The following is a 6,324-nucleotide window of genomic DNA, read 5'->3' on the forward strand; positions in this document are numbered from 1 at the left end:
AGATTACCTTGCTTTGACTTTTTGTTACTTTCTTTTGTTACTTTTCTTTTCCTTTAAAAAAAGAAATAAATATGAAACACCATAGTGACATATATAAGCAAGGTAGCTTAAAGAAATCAAAAGAAAAAAAAAACAGAGAAGAAAGAAAGAATGATTATTGAAATTCAAATGGAAACATGAACATGAGGAAAAAGGTTATAAAGTATCCAAAAACTATTTCTTCATTTCAGACTTTAATCAGGGTTTGTACATATTTTTCAAGGTCAAATTCAAGCACTTTTAAGGGTCAATTAAAAAAATTTCCAGCACCTTATCACTGGGGTAAAATACATGACTACAGGAATATATACTTATGATTATTTTTTTTTCACTTTTTATCACAATTATGTACATTGTATTATGCTGTAAACATCTAAAATTATGTTTCATAATAGCAAAAACTTTACAAATTAAAGGAGAACACAAAGTTTTATCCAAGGGAATCCACTTGGCGTTCTTCAGGTACACTTGCACCAAGACAAAGAGAGAACAGAGAGCACCCGGTAATTTTCTTTTGTTGACATGAACTTTTATAAGCTGTTCGCTTATTCATCAAAGTTTATTAATATTGAACGTGTCATCAGTCCATTTGCATCAAATTCACCTACTCCTCAGCCATCCTTCTCTATGGCTACCAGACTGCATGTGTGATGACACACACACACACACACACACACACACACACACACACACACAGATTTTATTTCTCCTTGTAATAAGCAAACTATCCAGTCTGTTCCCAATTTTGCCAAAACACAGAGTTATAATGTCAAGCACTTTCAAGTACTTAAACTAAAATCCAAGCACTTTTCAGAGCTTGAAAACACAGCATTGAAATTCAAGCACTTTCAAGGCTTTCAAGCACCCGTACGAACCCTGTTTATTTATTGTTTTTTTTGCTGAGAAACTGGATCATGAATGAAACCCATTGTAAACCCATCAAACCTACTGGCTGCTGCACATGTGAAGAAGCAAACTTAAAGCTTTTCTTAAAAAAAAAGGTTAAATGTTGACACCATAGCTGCCCTTAGCAAAAAGTAGTTTATTCAAGTGTACTACAAGTATACTTATTTTATACTAAAACTGAGGCAGTATACTTGAAGTGTACTTTTTATATACTACATTTTATATACTTAAGAAAAGTATAGTGAAGTATACTTGGCTTATACTGAAAAGTATAAAGAATAGTCTAACACTAAGTACATTAATACTTAGACTTATACTTTAATACTAAAGCTTATACTTGTACTTTAGTATACTGTGGACTGTGGCGCAAAGACTCTTGGGTATTCTGTTGTTGTTGGTGTAATTATGGTTCCTGAATGTGTTTGTGAATAAGATGATGTGTAAGACGGTTGCGGGTTAATTCACATCCTTGTTCTGTGGTTAAATTGTGTCGAATTAACAAAGATGATACAAATGTTGGCACCGTGAGTGAAGGGGTGTTTTCCGGGAGAGACTTCCTGTCCGTTAAGCTGTGACCATGTCTGATAATAAATGGTGAATCTCTTGCTAGAGAGATACATTACAAGTGCTAACACTTACGATATCTTGATGTAAGTACAGGGAAAGGTTGAGTCATTGAGTTGTGCTTACATTTAATTTAGCAGAATAAAAATGTTTTTCACTACACACATTTGCTTTGAGGTACTACCCCTCAACTTACATGTTAATAAAGTAAAATGTGGACTAAAAGTATATACTTAGTACACTAGTAGTATATAGATGAGTGTACTTGATGTATAATTGAAAGTGTACTTCTGTAAACTTAAAATGTCCTTATAAAGTATACTTAAAGTATACTTTTATAAACTTAAAATGTTCCAATTTAGTCCGAAGAAGTATTAAATTAGTATACTTTCTAGTATGCTACAAGTACATGGTGCATAGTATACTTGCTACACTTATACTTATACTCAAGCATACTTAATAAAATGAACTTCAAGTATACTACTTTTTGCTAAGTAGTATACTTAAAGTATACAGCAATATAAATATACAGCAATTAAATATACAGCAATTGTGACTCTAGTGGCCTTCTTGGGGATTCCTTCTCCAGTGTTTTCTGCTATGCAGGCCTCCTAGGTACTTTCCTAGCCCTTACAGAGAACAGCTGATTATTTCTAAATAGGGTGATGGTATTGCAGCTCAGATTTTATACACTACAATATTATTGTTTGACAATATTATATGTAAAATAGAAATGTGCTGTAAGATAATGTTATTTAAAAGAGAATTTTGAAGAGACTGACCAGGAATAGCTGTTGTGGAATTAAGGTTATGTTGCAGTGAAATTGCAGATCATACTGTATGTAAACTGATTTATACCAATGTTTGGACGTGTTTTCTTATATCTATGTATCTTTTATGGATTTCAGAAACCACAGAAAATTTCATCAGCGGAAGTGAATTATATGCACCTTGAAGAGAATTACAGGACACTCTCATGCAGCAAGGCCCAGTTATTGGAACAAGTCCAGAGTTCTGGCCAGACTCTCCACAGAGATTCAAACAATTCTTTTTACTATTTTTTGATATTGTTTGGTCATAATCTGCAACTACCTACAGTAGGTGTAACTTGCCTCATTATTAACTTTTAGTGCAGATAACTAACTTTTAGTTATCATCAACAATATATCGTGGTCCCTGTTTCTTTTATCAATATTCAAATATCACGTTTTTAATCTCTTTCCTGCTGTCAACCAGTGAGGTGCTCTGTCAAGTCAGGAAGGTCAGAAAGGACAACTGGCTTCATTGTCTCTGATGTTTAATTATGTAAATAATGTGTAAGAGAGTATTTATGTGTCAGTTTTACTGATACAAGTAAAAAAAAAAAAAAAGGTTAACGAAACATTCATTATATATGTAGCTGTGAAAGAAAAGATATCTAGTTTTGTTCAAACACAACCTTACGTTTCTTTATCTGAGGTGACTTCTGACTTATTAGGTCCAGAGGGTAATGTATCTGATTGTATCTCCAGTTGAAACCACATGGCATATATTGTTCTAAATGACTGTGTGAGATGTGTGTGTGCATTGTGCATAATGTTAAAACTATGTAAATATAATAGTATGGTATTGTGTCGCTTCATGGTTCACCTATTTCATGTTAAAAGTCACTACTGCTGTACTGAAAGACCTACTGATAAACCCTGTTTTACTTTCATTTAGGGAAGCACCTAATGTGCTGATGAGGCCTTCTCCATATGATCTTAAGATAAGTGCCAATTGTTTGGATTTCTAAATCCAAACCAATGACAATGTTGACAACACAAAGATTTGCGTCAATAAAAAATGCCTACTGAGAGTACTGCTCTTGTGGCAAAATGTATCCTGTTGGATTACATTAGGTTTCATTCATGGTTTTCTCAGCAAAAAGAATAAAGTATCTATGAAATAAATAAATAAATGAATAACTGCGATGGAAAAATGACCTCTTTGTCTCATGTTTTCATTTTAATATCTATTATTCTTTCCTTTATTTTGTTGATGGGGTTTTTATCCTATTCCAGCTACCTTAAACAGCAGCAAACAATGCTGTATATTAGACAACATCCAGATGACAATACACAAGCAGAGGGTTTACTTGAGAACTGTCCAGCACCATATCTAAACAGCTGCAAGTGCGTGTGAGCGTATTCTCATGTCACAGTCAAACTGAAGGGTTTTGTATAACAGCGTCTTCTTTGAACTTTATAGAGAGTTACAGCTGCAGCAAAAAGTCTATAGAAAACACTGTACAGTACCTGTGCAGCACCAAACAGTTAATAAGTAGCTGGAAAACACAAGACTTTGGAAAACTTTTGGCTGCATCTTTCACTGTTAAAAATTTTAAGTAACACTTAGGCACCCACAACCCATTGCATTAGCCTTTTTTCATTTTCTTTTATTTGCAATGTCAAGATTGCATTGCAGTAATTACTGAAATAACCCATTGCTGCTAATCCTTTGCTGTTGGTCTGGGCTGGAGTGCAGATGGACATGTGCGCCACCAAATTTGTCTTCTCTGTTTTCCCATGTATTGGGTTTTTGGATTCTTTATTTATTGATTGGCATTTTATTCTATTTCCTTCCAATTACATACATTTTGCAATTTTTTTAAAATTACAATCCTGATTAGATTTTCCCATTTAAAGCACTGCTGTAGTGGTTGGTTTATTTTCTATATTAAGCCTTCAATTTCCTTACATAAATAAACACTCATAAACCAGTCAAAATCAAACACTTTTGTTTTATCTGATTAAAATGAACCCATCTTGGTTATGCAAATAATGTAGTTTCTCTGAATAAATAGAGTCATCCAGGATGAGCAAGTGTACCATTAATAATGAGAACTCTCTCTTGTCGTTCCTTTTAACAGGGTTATGTCAAGTAACCTAAGTACCGGTATACATGTATTACTTAAGTTCAGTACTCTGGTACAGTGAGGTATTTTCATCTCATTATATTTCAGGGGGGTGATATTGTTCTTCTTACTACATTATATTTATCTGACAGCAATCACTAGTTTTGTAATGTATTACGATTTTCATACAAACACATTTGAAATAACAATGGAATGCAATGGAAAAAAATCGAATTTTCTGCAAAAAGAGTACTGCTACTCAGGGCTGGACTGGGACAAAAAATCGGCCCTGACATTTTTGGCTTAGACTAGTAATTTATGTATGTTTTCCCCAAAGGAATTATTGTGGTGAGGTGCGCATATGTTTACTCACTTGACTGGAAAAGACGCTCACAAACCCTTTCAATCCTATGAACAACTATGTTACACCCCTGCTGACTTTAGAAGTCTATCAAATAATCATTGTGGAAAGCAAATAAGTACATTTACTCCACACATAGTTCTACCTCCTTAGGTATATTCTATTTCAAGCATAATGCATCATCAGCATCCTAATTCTCAGAAGTTTAGTATCTATTGTTAACTCCGCCACTTTTGTCTGTTCTGTGTAGTTCAATTGATTCTTTTATCCTTTTTGTTGAAATCATCTCTAATATGTATTTTCTGAATTTCCCTGATATAGCAGCTCAATTCTAATTATTCAGGTTAAAAGGTGCTCCCTCCTTTAAAAGCTATAATATGCATTTGTATCAGGCTAAAAAAAGGGCTGTTTTATGAACTCATGCAAAGCAACTATGTCTTAAAAGCATTTGACACTGTCTTGTCTTGCTGCTCATCCAACACTTCTCAGCCTTGACCGTTTGCTATTATATCAGAATGAGGTGCCGTGGCTGCCAGATTTTGGTAAGTGTAATACCAATTAATGTTGATACTAATCAATCGCCATTGCTCATCATGTTCATGTTCCGGCCCGCGGGTTTTTAAGCCCGAACCGGACGCAGCCCGACACACCAGCGTGAATTGTCCCCCCCGCGGTTCCGGTCGGGTTTGCCGTTGGAACTCAACATGTAATAGAGCAAACGTTACCATCATCACCTCACAGTCCCTGTATCAACGTTACTACCTGCTTACCGGCTGTACTACACTTTCCCTGTCAGTCAGCCTGCATCTCTGCTGCTCCTCTCCTGCACGCTGCTGCTGTCTTCACCTTCAACCTGCTGTTGCCGGAGCATTGCTGTCACAGAGGACGTGGAAGCTACAGCAGCCCCTCCAGCGAACATGTCTGTGATCCTTGCACATTTTTGCAGCATCTACAGTGGGACTCTTCACTCTCTTAGCACACAACTTCTCCGCACCCAACTTCTTTCTCTGTGGTTGTTCCATGTTGCCACTCCTCGCGCTTAACAAGCAGTGTTACCAGATCGGATTGACAGTTTCCAGCCCAATCAGATCTTAGAACCCGCCCAATCCACTAAAAACCAGCCCAAATCACGAAGTAGCCAGACACCCTTGTGTGTGAGTGGGGGGGGGGGGGGGAGAGGAGCCGCTTGTCGCTGTTAGCGGGGGGCGGGGGTGGGGTTGGCGCTTTTCTGTTCTATTTAACTTGCTCCTCCGGCGCTCCTGATGGGCTCCCGCAGTTGAGAGTGCTGTTTTCACAATATTAAAAACTCGCCAAATGTGGACAAAAGCAGCCCAAATTTTATTCACCCGCCCAATGTATTTTTTTCCCGCATGGCGTCAACAAAAGTGGCCCAATTGGGCGGAAAACCGCCCAATCTGGCAACACTGTTAACAAGTTGAAAGTAGCAGATGTTACAGGAGACAGCCGCGGGGAAGGGGCGGGGCAGCTGTCGTACTATATCCTGATTGGTTCAGTCCACTGTCTATATTGAAGATGGACCAATGGGCCGGCCCCTCTAAATTGTGCTCTTAGAAAAAAA

This window comes from Sparus aurata, chromosome 23, assembly GCF_900880675.1.
Source record: "Sparus aurata chromosome 23, fSpaAur1.1, whole genome shotgun sequence".
Lineage (NCBI taxonomy): Eukaryota > Metazoa > Chordata > Actinopteri > Spariformes > Sparidae > Sparus > Sparus aurata.